A 14,410-nucleotide genomic window follows, 5' to 3' on the forward strand; every position below is an offset into this window, starting at 1 on the left:
AGGTATCTGAGACAAACAAAACAAGCCCCAGCTAGGCAACCCACTGAGCTATGTGAACTCATACTCTCAGAGGGCAGCATGAGACTGATCCATTACACATGATCCTGTGCAGAGTCATTCCAGGAATTCAACACCATAAAGAATGTTGGACTGCCCTTCCAAAATCTGTGCAAGAGCTACTGCACATTGCAGAGCTAACAGGAGATAGAAACAAGCTGGTTCCAGAAGATGAATCACACACCACAAGATGACCCCCCAACTATACCATCCTATACACATGCATACATATGAGAAATTACGCTAGTTGTAGTAAGATATCAAGTCATCCTATCACCATTCACAGAGCCAGCTAACTCTCCAGCAAGGATCAAGTTTGGAGACAACATCTGGCACATACTTTACTGACATTTTACAGGTACAAAAACATAGTTGATACAGATAGCAGAGGCTATACACTGGCTGTTTCCCAGAGGCAGGGTGCACATGTCCCAGGTGCCAATTACACACTGTAGCAAGGCTTACCCAGTCTGCCTTCAGGCCCTGCTGCTGCCTCAATTTCCCCTGCTTCCCCAGGGCCTCACATTTACACTGTCGGTGTTTTTTCTCACTAACTCTCCCTTTTGAGGATTTGTTTTATTAACATCAAGTTTAGAACCCCACAACCCTTCATAGCCAGCTCACACCATTGGTACAGTGTTCTTACCCCTCTTCCAGTGTAAGCTTTCATCTTAGGTGGCTCCTGCTCCCTGCAGGCCTCTCAGGCCTTCTGGAGTGTTACTCAGTCTAGGCTTCCTCACTGGCCTTTTCCTGACTGTTCTCCCACTCCTTAATGACATTGTCAGGGTTCCTTCCCCACTCTGAACTCTATGGTACAGATGTGGGGACCCGCATGAAAGACCCCATAAGCTTATTTTTACCAGCTGAGGTTAAAACTTTCCCAAGGCACAAACTTTGCCTTGTCTTTGAACAGTATGCTGCCACCAAGTGATTTAGACAAAGAACAGGGAAAGGACCACTTGGAGTTCCTATTTCCCTAAAATATCCCCCCAAGTCCTTACACCCCCTTCCCTGGGGAGGCTTGAGGATAAACAAGATGAGCACAAACCAGCCTTGGATTTTTAACACCCAAAAAATCCAGTCAGATTCTTAAAAAACGGAACTTTATTACAAGAACAAAAAAAAGATCAGAATGGAAGATAATCTTACAGGCAGTCAGATTCAAAACATAGAGAATCCCTCGAGGCAAAACCTTAAGTTACAGAAAGACACAAAAACAGGAATACACATTTCCTTCAGCACAGCGAATTTCACAAACCAAAACGAAGAAAACCTAACGCATTTTCTAGCTAGATTACTTACTAACTTAACAGGAGTTGGAGGGCTTGCATCCTTGATCTGTTCCTGGCAAAGGTATCACACAGACAGACCAAAGCCTTTCCCCCCCTCCAGATTTAAAAATATCTTGTCCCCTCATTGGTCATTTTGGGCCAGGTGCCAGCCAGGTTACCTGAGCTTCTTAACCCTTTACAGGTAAAAGGACTTTGACTCTGGCCAGGAGGGATTTTATAGCACTGTATACCTGAAAGGTGGTTACCCTTCCCTTTATATTTATGACAGACATGTACTCCATGAAGGCTCTCCCCAGCTCACCTCAGGCTGCCCTAGCTCACCTCAGGCTGCCCTCATACCCCCCATGTTCTTAGTCACATCTCCCCATCATGTGGCCCTTGTATTCATTCCCTCCATCTGGGGAGGAGGGCTAAGCCTGGCATAGGTGAGGCTGAGCCCCAATTCCCTTCAAGGGACAGCTCACCCTGTGACACTCATTGACAGCAAAAAGCCAACTTCCGAACAAGCAACCCAGGCATTTAATGATGTATGAATGGGACAACACAACCCCAAAGCTGTCTGCTAATATAGATCAGTAATGGGCTTAATCTACAGCAAGGCAAATTTAGGTTAGATATTAGGAAAATCTTTCAAACTGTAAGGATGGTTAAACTCTGGAATAGGCTTCCTGGGGGGAGTTGTAGAATCCTTATTATTGGAGGTTTTTAAGAACAGGTTGGACAAACACCTGTCAGGGGTATTCTGGGGTTATGTCGTCCTGCCTCAGTGCCGGGGGCTGGAGTTGATGACTTCTTGAGGTCCCTTCCAGCCTTACATTTCTATCATTCCAAGATCAGTAGAATCAGAATCACTGATAGTTGAATGCTCACCAATGCCATTTAGCACATTTTCTCCAGTTTCTCTGCAGACTACCAACACAAAATGTAAATTAACCTCACTGCTATTTACTTTTCATTATTTAAGTGCTAACAGTGTGCTGTGGGATAAGTAGGATAACCTTGTTCATGCAAACAGATTCATATGGAGCATTCATTTTCCAGCTTGATGGCACAAATACACTGAGAGGCAGATTCATCCTTGGCAGAACTCCTAACTCAGTGACACTAGGGCTGAGTTTGTTTCAGACAGTGACCACACTCCAGCAGTACATAAATGTTAGATAACCTATGCACTCACCATATTCTCTATTTTATGCAAATTGTTTCCTAACATGCTACAGTGCATCAAATCAGTACACCTGATACCTGCTGAATGGATTTGTATAGCCCATTTGCTTGATTCTGCTATGGAACAGCTCCCACTTTACTCTGAATCAAAAGCTACGATTGGGAAGAAGACACTTCATTAACAATCATGGCATGTTTTAATTTTAATGCACAACTGCACTTTGCTAATGTTTCCTAATTAAATTCTGATCTTGATTACCTGCAAAGTACAATCCACTCTCCCCTCTGTATCATGCAGGGAACTGATGTGCCTATTTGGATCATGTATTGTTTCTAGCATGCACTGTGCAGCCTAGAGAGAGTAATTAGGGGGGCAAAAAAACATGTTACTTACTATTTCAGAGTAACAGCCGTGTTAGTCTGTATTCGCAAAAAGAAAAGGAGGACTTGTGGCACCTTAGAGACGAACCAATTTATTAGAGCATAAGCTTTCGTGAGCTACAGCTCACTTCATCAGATGAAGTGAGCTGTAGCTCACGAAAGCTCATGCTCAAATAAATTGGTTCGTCTCTAAGGTGCCACAAGTACTCCTTTTCTTTTTGTTACTTACTATGTATCTGCAGTTAATAGAGAATTGTTCTAGCTTTGGAGGGTCAATTCCTGGAACCAAGACACTATCCTTAATTAAGTCAGAGGCCTTGTTTTGACAGGCAAAAAGGTTGCGTTTTTCAAAAGTGTTAGCTCAATCAAGGTAGCTTAACATGTTTGAAAAATTCCCTCAGGATGCAGGTTTGCAGCTGTGTTAGCCGGCTGTGTTTTAGCCATTGCTTCACACACTTCAGCCTGTGTCTTGAGGGGCCGTAACTGAAAAAAACAAGTCAAGCTACCTATGGTTGGCGCAACCAGGCGGACACCACCAAGACTAGGCCAGTGTGGGTTTGTATCTCAGCTCCCCCACTTCCTGTCAGAGCATAGAGACCATGATGCATGATGGGATAGACTCCCTCACAGCCTTGCAACAGCAGGGAGTTCGCAAGGGAATCAACAACTGTGGGGAGGAGGAACAGCAGCTGCGCCAGCATACGCAGGATACGGCTTCTGTGATCTCAACTCTTGAGAAACTGTCCAGGTGAGTCTGAAATACCCACCCAGAGACAGACTGTCCCCCAGCTGGAGCCCCTGTGGGTTATGTATGCAACATTATAAATGGAGTTCGTGCGGCATTTTGCTTGGTTTGGCTGAGACCTCATATTCGCCTATCCACCTTTACTGTTGTATATGGGCCCCACTCTTCCCCTCCTTTAGTGGCTGCTGGAGCACCGGATAGGAGAGAGCTCACTGGGTTGTCAGTGAATAAATCACAAACCCAGTAATAGCCTCAGTTCATGTTTAAGTTTTACTGAGAGGGAAGCATAAAACCACCAAAAAGTCTAGTCATGCTTTTTGTTTTACTGCTTGCTCTCGTAGTCCCTGTCACTGTAGCAGAGCGGTTGATACTATGAGGAGCAGAACATTCCAGCAACTTTATTAAAAATAAGAAGTGTTATGCAAATGAGGTGAATAGGTATTAAATATGAAAATGGGGGCACTGCATCATTTGCATAAAATCTCTAGGTTCCTGAGCCCTCAGCCTCAATAGGTCTGTCAGTCACTGCTTCTCAAAACTAAAGGAGTTATCTGAAAATTCAGTGACTTACACCTACCTGAGCAATCTAGAATGATGGGGACCTGCAGCTCCCAAGAGAGGTCTGATTTTGTGCAATATAAGGGCATTCACTATTTCTGGAGACTCAGAGATGAAGTCACTAAGGAACAGATGTACATATTTCTCTATTGCCAGAGTGCAGGAAATTAGCAACTGATATCTGGAAGCTCAAAAAAGCCACAGTAAATCTAACTAAAACAAACTAGATTCTGCAGACAACTGACTCACTGGAGTATTGTGCTAAAGCATTTGTCTACACAGGATTAAATTTCAATTGTATTCAGTGGAAGAATAATTTTTTGTGGGGGGGGGAATGTTTGTTTATGGGCCCGCACACAAGACTTTCTTTGTAGGCACTTAACTCTAGTGAAAATTCTTACTTTGCCTCTGAACAAGAGAAGCATGTCTGGGTCTTTCCTTGGAAGGATTTGATGTTTAAATGTATGTAAAGGCATGTGACTGTCACTTTAGAAATGCTATTAATAAAATAATAATCTGAATTTAGTAGCCTAGATTAACATACTGATGAGCAAGCCCACCATGTCTTTCCTAGTAGTTTTGTTCATTAGAGGAGGTACCTTAAATACATAGAATAAGCAGAGCTGTAAATAATACTGGTTTGGTATGTCTGGGATGACAGATGTTTGGTTTAAATTTAGGTGTCTGTCTGAGGTCTTGTCATGCAGATCAGTTTTGGAGCTGTTGTGATTAGTCAGAAATGGGATAAGAGAAGTTTGCTTAGCTCTGCTACATATAATCTCCTACATTTATGTTGTGCCCTTTCATCCCAAAGTGCTTGACAAGCTATAAATCTAGTCTGAAGTCCTTACCCAGGCAAAACTCCTATTAATGCTCCCAATAAGGACATTGACTCAAATGTTTCTCCTTCTCTCCACCACTACACAGCATGGAGAGAGAAAGAAATCTCAAGATAAATGGCCACCCACATGCCAGTATACTGCTCTCTGTATTGGTTCCCCTATGAACACAGCATCCCACTCAATATAATTGTCCAAATTTCAAAGCTCATGTGAAATTGGTCTTAGCTACTGCAGCTGTGGCCTTCTGTGGTGGTTATGTGCTACTGGGACAATTAAACTGTCAACCAGCTGAAAGTCACTCCTGATTGCAGGATGCAAAACCTTCATAAAAGCTGGAGTGAGATTATGGAAATTACTGTCCCATGAAATTAGGATCATCACCTAATCATCATCATCATGCTCCCTTTAGAGCTAAATTCAAAACTCACCTTTTCAGCCAGCTTTTCCATGACAGCACCCTGCTTGCACCAACATTCACACTTACCGTGACCATTTGGGAAACCTATGCATGATATTATGCAGTTGTTAACTATGAAAATTGCTGTGTCATGAGTGCCTCTCTGTCGCTGTGTATCCATCATTCCTGATCAACCTTTAAGCCCTACCATACTAGAGACAATAATAGCTCACAAAAGCTCATGCTCAAATAAATTGGTTAATCTCTAAGGTGCCACAAGTACTCCTTTTCTTTTTGCAAAGACAGACTAACACGGCTGTTACTCTGAAACGGAATAATGGATTAATTAAGGACCATTAGCATCTGAATAGGCCTTACCTGGGGAGAACAAAAGAGTAATTGCACCCTAGGAGAAACAGTTCTCTCTAACTTGTCTGCTGGGAGGGGTGGAAGTGGAGCAAGAAGAAAATTTCCAAAGTGGGATACTCAGTGGTCACAAAACAGGTTATAAAGGGACTCACAGGGAAAAAGACTCAGGGCATGGCTACACTTGCAGATGTAGAGCGCTTTGAGTTAAACCAGCCCTCGGAGACCACAGCAGGGAAAGCGCTGCCATGTGTTCACACTGTCACCTGCAAGCACAGTGGCGTGGCCACATTTGCGGCACTTGCAGTGGCATTGGAAGCGGTGCATTATGGGCAGCTATCCCACAGAGCACCTCTTCCCATTCTGGCACCGTGACTTGTGGGAAGGGCGTGGTACGGGACATTCTGGGTCCTGTCCCAATGCCCTGTGACGCATCACTTCGCATCCCAGCGCTTCTGTCCACATTTGGCGCCATCTTTCAATGTTTTTCATACTGCATGCTCTGTCTTCCCTTTCGGTCTGTAGTAATGGATCCTGAACTTGTGAGGAATATGCTGATGGGTCTTGCCAGCATGAGTTACTCCTTAAGCTACAAACTGACAGTGAGGAGTCCAACGATAATGTCGTCTCGCATAACGCATATGACACGAGATTGCTTATAGCATTCACGGATGTGCTCACCACAGTGGAATGCCATTTTTGGGCTTGGGAAACAAGCACTGAGTGGTGGAATCATACAGTCATGCAGGTCTGGGATGACGAGCAGTGGCTGCAGAACTTTCGGATGGGGAAAGCCACTTTCATGGGACTGTGTTCTGAGCTTGCCCCCACCCTGCAGTGCCAAGATATGAGATTGAGAGCTGCCCTACCAGTGGAGAAGTGGGTGGCTATTGCAATCTGGAAGCTGGCAACTCCAGACAGCTACCAATCGGTCGCTAACCAGTTTGGAGTTGGAAAGTCGACCGTTGGAATCGTGTTGATGCAAGTTTGCAGGGCCATTAATCACATCCTGCTCAGAAAAGCTGTGACTCTGGGCAACATGGGTGACATTGTGGCTGGCTTTGCACAAATGGGTTTCCCTAACTGCGGAGGGGCGATAGATGGGACGCATATTCCAATTCTGGCACCAGATCACCTAGCCTCTGAGTACATAAATCGGAAGGGGTATTTCTCTATGGCTCTCCAGGTGCTTGTAGATCACCATGGGTGTTTCATGGACATTAATGCAGCCTGGTCTGGAAAGGTGCATGACGCACACATCTTTCGGAACACAGGCCTGTTCAAGAAGCTGCAAGTTGGGACTTTCTTCCCAGACCAGAAGATCACCATAGGGGGAGTCAAAATGCCCATTGTAATCCTTGGAAACCCCGCTTACTCTTTAATGCCGGGGCTCATGAAACACTACACAGGGAGCCGTTCCCTCTGTCTCACTGAATATTTCATTACGTATACAAAGTGGAACAGCTCCAACAGGAGAGCTTGAGCCACTCACACTAGAATACGCAATAGGCTGGGTGCGAGGGCCCTCAGCTAGGATGTGGGAGAGCTGAGTTCAAGTCCCTACTCCAAATCAGGCAGTGCAAGGATCTGAAAGCAGGTCTCCCACCTGCCCTCACCAATTGGCTATAATGGGGTAGGTGGGTCCATAGGTGTGAGAAAGGGTTGATCCAGCTTAGGTGCCTAACTCCAGGTGAGGGTTGATGGCTGAAGATCCTTAGTGGAGATAGGCACCTCCCTGTGGCTTGGAAGTCAGAAGGCTTAAGGCCTAGATCCATGTGAGTTAGGTGTCTAAGTTCCTTTGTGAATCTGAGCTCCACCCCTTTCCTGAGCATTTCGCTCCTGGCTAGCTTAGGCAGCACCCTGCTCAGCATGCTGGCTTGGAAGGACCCCTTTCTTAGGCACCTGACTCTCCACAACATCGTCTGGAGAGCCTGGATGCCTAACTCAGGGCCATGGCATTAGGCCTAAGTCCTGTTTGTGAAAAGAGCCCTGGGCTACCTTTTGAGTTTGTATAATGCCTAACACATTTGACTTAGGGTGACCACCTGTTCCGAATTGGGCGGGCCAGTCCCAAAATGCAGAGTTCAAGTCCCGCTCCTGGGCTGAATGACTCCAGGACAGCATTTGGCCCAGATTCCCTGTGGCGTCACTCCACATCTGCCTGAGGCTCAGGGGCAGCGCCAGCCTTTTCCCAGGAGTGGGGGCTTAGGGGGGTCTTAGCCCCTCACCACAAGGCCCCGTCTCCTGCTCTTCCTCTTCCCCATGAGGCTCCACCCCTGGCCAGGCCAGAAGCTGGAGCTGGGCAGTAGTAAGAGCTACCGAGGGAGCCCGGGCCACTGTGCGGTCCGCTCCTGGGCGCGGGGCCACAGGCTGGGGCTGCTCTCAGGCTTCCTGCCCAGGGCAGGTGGAGGGTCCAGGGCTCCCAAGAGTGGCCCAGGCTCCTTCTTACCACAGTCCAACTCCAGCTTCTGGCCTGACCAGGGGGCAGGGCTCCTGCACGTGTCCCGCTTTTGCATTTTGAAAATGTGGTTGCCCTAGCTTGACTGGAAGAAATAATTGTAGTGGGAGCTTAAACAGGGTCTATATTTTGGAATGGGAACTGCAGGAAAAGAAACAAATGTTAAAATTGGCATTGTACACTGACCGGAAGCTAGCTTTACATCAGTGTCCACAGATCAGGCTTCCATGATATTTCCATGACAAACGGATGCTACAGCCCAACAACTAAGTTATTGAAAATGCCCTGTACACAGTGCATGAGAGAAGCAAACAATTCCCCAAAAAGCACAGAAGTTGTTTGCCTTCCTTTCTTTGGGTTAGTGGGGAAGCGCCCATTTATTTAACCTCTGGTTGGATCAGGCCCCTTCACCTCCATGTTTCTATGGTGGACCATTGTAGTGAAACTGCTTATTCAGCGGTGAGCAGGTCCATGAATGTGTTAAGGTGACAAAGGCTGCCTATTGGTTAGATGGTTGTAGTGGGGCGGCATAGTGAGATATTATCATAACTGGGAAACATATAATTTATATCTACTTTATAGCTGGCATTGGTCATTGTCAAAAGACAGGATACTGGGCTAGATGAACTATTGGTCTGGCCCAGTATGGCCATTCTTATATATTTCCAGTCATGGTAGCACCTCATTGTTGCTTCTATTGGCTTAGCTGGTGTGCCGAGACGGTTTATTTACCTGCAGCATCCGCAGGTTCGGCTGATTGCAGCTCCCACTGGCCATGGTTCACTGTGCCAGGCCAACAGGGGCTGTGGGAAGCAGCGTGGGCTGAGGGATGTACTGGCCCCCGCTTCTCGCAGACCCAATTGGCCTGGAACGGCTAACCGTGGCCAGTGGGAGCTGCAATCGGCCAAACCTGCGGACGCTGCAGGTAAACAAACAGTCTCGGCATGCCAGCTAAGCCAATAGAAGCAACAACGAGGTGCTACCATGACTGTGAAATATATAAGAATTGCCATACAGATACACTGTGTTTCTGCAAAGCTACAGCACGTAATCTATGGGTAAAGATGGAATTTTCCTGGAGTTTGTCAACTAACTGTTACTTAAATTACAAATCATGATGATATGGCTAATCAAGTTGGCTGCAGGGGATTTCATACATAATTAACCCTCGACCGTTCTATCCCAATCTTTTTATATCAAGTTATTAAGGTTATATATTCCATAACCGTATCTGTAAGGCAGTTTATTATCACCAATCTGTTTCTAGTGTGCATTACTTTCAGAGCTACTGAAAACAGAATTTTCTAGGGAGGTCAAGTGTTATCCCTCCCTTTCTAATTGTTCATTGAAGGGAACTGCTGGTATTCATAATCAAACATTCTTAATATTACTCACTGCATTAATGCAAAATGGACTATGAGGTGATAATGGCAGGGCAGAAATAATGAGTCTTTTGCTGCAAAGGGGATAATTATTAATATCTTTAATTTTCAATAGCAAGAGCTTTACCCTCTCCTTTAGGTACATTACAGTATCTGCTGTAGACTTTAGGAAAGGGGATCTATTATACTGAATGTATTTCTGCCATCACATCTAGGAGTTAGGAAAGTATTTAGACTGATCATAATTAAGTTCACTGACTGCTTTTTTCAGTACAACTCAAACAAAATCCAAAATTGCTTCAAATATTTATTTCCATGGCAAAAATAGACTGATATATTCATTTCACATATATTACATATTCAGTAATACAAGCTTTTCTGTCTATGAAACACAATTTGTACATTGTTTTACACACCAATTTCAGTTTTACAAGAATTAAAGCTGTACTGATTATACATTTTTTACAGTATTGATGGCAATACAGCAAAACATACATATTAACCACTAGCTTGATACTAGAAAAATAATACTTGAAAATCCACATATGCTGCTGTTTAAACAAAGTAGTGTATACATCCCTGCATACTGGCTCGAAGGAAAAGGATGCAACTGGGGTCAGATCCTGCATTCCTTTCCCACATAGGGTTCAACCCCGCAAGCTGTTGAAAACCCTTGACTCCCACTAACTTTAGTGAAAGTTAAGCAATCTCAGCAACTTGCAGGAATGCTTAGTCAGAACCTGATGAGTGTTCAGGACTTTGCAGGATCAAGATCCTAAAACTCCCACTGAAGTCCCATCCAATATCAGCAATACAGTTGACGGGCATTTTGGGTACAGAAATAGTCCAGGAGAGGGCCCTGTACATGGACTATGTTTATCTTCTTTGTGAGAATTCTCCAGCATTAGCAAGAAGATGGACTGGATGATCTAACAGATCTTTTTCTCGCTCTAAATAGAATGATTCTAGAAATCCAGTATGCTGAAAGTTTCTCATTATAGTACTTTCAGGTCTAAGTTTTGTTTTAGCTTTTCCTAACAGAAAAATGTCATCTAATTCCCTTTATAAGGTTAGGCATCTTCTGAAACAGTGCTTCATAAAGATGATTATTTGGTAAGATTCTTACTGCTGAATATTTGAAATGAAATAATATGACAAAGTTTATACAAAACAATTGGCTAGCCTGCTGCAGTGCTGCATCTTTTGTCATCTGTATTCATTAGCTCCTTTGTACATCAAATTTAATTCCCGCCTCCCATCATCATCATTTATAGCCAAAGAAAGAACACCCCGAGAGAAAATACAGTGGGGGCACATCCTTCATTTCACAATGCAGTGTCTTGTGGAAAACTGTGACAAATGCTAATTTTTTGTTTTGAAATGCACATTAACAAAAAATTTGATTTTTTTAGTTAAGAACAGAATCCCTGCTGATTAGTAAAAAAATAATATACATGACCAAAACAGAATGAACCAAGTTAGCTGGTCCCAACAGCATCTTGGTAATAAGGTTTGACTGTACAGCCATGCCTAAAAAAAAGCTGTGAAAGTTTGTGAGATTATCTGAAGCATTAAGATCTCTGCATGTGCTGCACTGAAATATGACTTCTACGTTCATGGTTAAATGCTATCGCTTAAGGGCCTAATGTGCAGCCCAACCTTAACCTGGCACAATGTAGGTCAGTCACATCTACTGTAAATACTTGCCTGCACCCAGAAAGCATGTAGCTGAACATCTAAATGACTAACTGCACGCACAAATAGTTGCCAGTGCAAACCCTTATTTTCCCCTGCTGTTTGCAAGTGTAACACCAGAGACCTGTGTTTGCAAATCTGACCCTAAATCTGTAAACAGACACTGAGCTGATAGGTTGCACAGAATAAACTTGCAAAAGAGAGTTTGGGGTTTTAATAAACACAGCCTCTGAACTAAAATGTTCGGCGTTTCAAAAAGCACTTTTTAAAAAACCCTGCAAAAACAGAATCTGACTAAATAGTCACTTATCCTACTATGTCTCACAAAACATCCTATATGAATCAAGCCCTTCTGGCTGCTCTAGTGTCAATAAAAATTGTTCCAAAACCTTCATTTGCCTCTAGCCACTCCCTGCACCCTCACCCCCCATTCCACATGTCAGAGTTAGTACAAGAGACAGATTTGGAGAAACTCTTACTCACGTATCCTTTTCATTTTTCAAGAGTCTACAGATGGAGAATACTGATCCACTGCTTTGGCCTATTCTAGGTATCGGTGTTTAAATTTAAAAGGAGATGTGAGTATTTAAGCTCTGTGGGCCTTATCCTGCAACAGTGCTGAGTGTTTTCAACTACCACCATTGATTTCACAGAACTGAGGGAGCTCAGCATGTTGCAGAATTGGATCCTGGTTTTGCAAGAGTTTGTAGATGTGAATCAAATTAATTTGCAATTCTTTACAAATGTCATTGTTGGACTGTTCAATTTTGTGGATTAACATTGTCCCAGCCCCTCACCTGCTCCAAGGAAACCTCAGTTTCTGAGAATAATATTTTCCACACTACTTCCATAAATATCTTTGAATGGCAGTTTCACTTATTTGAGAAAGAAATAAAATAAATTATTAATCTGTTATTTATTAGCATTATGTTGGAGGGGAAAAGTTCACCTTTTTGTGAAACACTTAAAAGGCAAGTGAACGAAATTTGCTTTGTTTACCTTGTTTCTTCACAGTTTACAGTCAGCCCAATCTTGCAAAATGCCCATGACTTCATTAACCTGGCTGCACAGTGTTAAGACAGAGGCACCATAATACAAATACCTCTTTGGAAGGTAATTATTCAAGCACCTGGGGCCTGATCCAGAGAAGTCAATAGATACCCTCCCTCTCACCTCCATTGACTTCAATGGGCTTTGGATCAGTTTCTTCAGAAGTGGAGAATGGCTTCTGGTAATGAAAAGCCAAATACAAATAGTTCTTCTTTCACTGCTCAGCCCTGCTTATTGATTTAAGAAGCTACTTTGGCAGAATTCCCCACATGCCTTAAGTATTAACCCAGCAATACACATGCAGGATTACATGGTGAGATAGAAGAGCACAAATACACTAATAGTAAAATGATGTTCTTTCAGTTTAGCCCATCTATGTGATATTTATAACACTCTTCTACATTTCTCTTTGAAAATACCAATGACAATTTACAGCTGTCTTTATAAAAAAAATCACGAGCTCTGCTTTGCTAAGTTCCTTGTAATTAAATGTTTTTCTAAAAATATCCATAGATCCCTAGAGTTGTATTTTTAACCTGTTCACTGGTGTAAAGGGTTATTATGTGCACAGTGGACACTACGGCCTAAATCTGGCCCAGCTATCCACAGGGGTGTACATTCCTATATGGAGTGGAACCACCACATAGTTCTACTGTGCAGGCTGTGAAGAAGCTACATAGGAACTCTGTGTATGCCATGGAGTAATGTTCCATGGGACTCATGCCACAGAATTACGGAGGAGTGATTTACAGCCTGATCCAAAGCCTACTGAAGTCACTGGGCATCTTTCCATTGATTTGAAAGGGCTTTGGATCAGGCCCATAGAGAAGAGCTTGTCAATGACTGTACAGATCCACTGGCCAAAACTCTCACATCAGGGGAGTATGCAAAAGCCACTGCTACAGCCTCCAAGATTTTCTAGTGATTCTTAACTCAGGCCTTACAGAGTTAGGTCAACACAAGGCAGCTTTAACTACGTAAGTGTCTACACTTAAATTTGGCTCCTACCGACATAACTTCCTGCTATGCCGACTTAATACCCCACCTCCACGAGCAGCATAGAGTCAAGATGGATGTAGTTTGGTTGATGCAGTGTCAGTGTAGACACTATGTGGCTTACATTGACCATTACTGGCTTTCCAGAGCCGTCCCACAATGCCCCACACTGACAGCACAATTGATGCAAGTGCTCTTGGTGAGATTGTGCATTGCCGACAAAGGAGCAAGTGATGCACAAGTGATGTAATTACTGGATTGGCTGTATGCCCATGTAAGTTAGCTCGACTTAATTTTGTAGTGTAGACATAGCCTCAGACTTTGCAGGGTTTTACAGAATTTGACCCTAAAGAAGCATTTTCCATTTAGTCCCACAAAAGAGAGAGTGAAGTCTCACTATGTATTTCCAGTAGTAGCATCCTTAATTGTCCCTGAGAATTCTGAAATTCTAAGTCTGAAAAAGAGCAGTATCTTTTCCCTGCTATTTATTGCAAGATCATCTTTATTCAACAGACTTTCTATAACAAAGAATACAGCTTAAACTTTAATTATCTATGTAGTTTCTCCCACGTATTTCTACATCAGTAGGATAGGAAAGTGGATTTGGTGAACCTGGCCCCACTTGGGAGTGGAATTTTAAGCCTTTGGCAAATAAATGCACCTGCAACCCTGGCTGGGGCTGGGTTTAGCAACAGATTCCCTTGTAATGCTCAATATTCTATGAAGAAACATGGTACAGATATCCATCCAGTTTGCATGGACAAATGTGTGGTTTTGAAGGTTCAAAGCATTTGAATGCTAAAACCTGAGTATACATTTAGACTTAAACACCGTTTCTTAATTAGTTCAATAGCAATTTTAAATTTCATTTTGTTACAGAGAGCTGTTGAATTTCATTTTTATTGAAAAATCTTTTGGAGAGAAACGGGTTGGCTAGAATGCTCTCAGAGCTGGATCCAGCAATTCTTACTCACACGAGTAATCCCACTGATTTATATGAATGTTCATGCTGAAGTAAGGTCTA

This window comes from Lepidochelys olivacea (assembly GCF_965140295.1).
Source record: "Lepidochelys olivacea isolate rLepOli2 genome assembly, chromosome: 6".
NCBI classification, from domain to species: domain Eukaryota; kingdom Metazoa; phylum Chordata; order Testudines; family Cheloniidae; genus Lepidochelys; species Lepidochelys olivacea.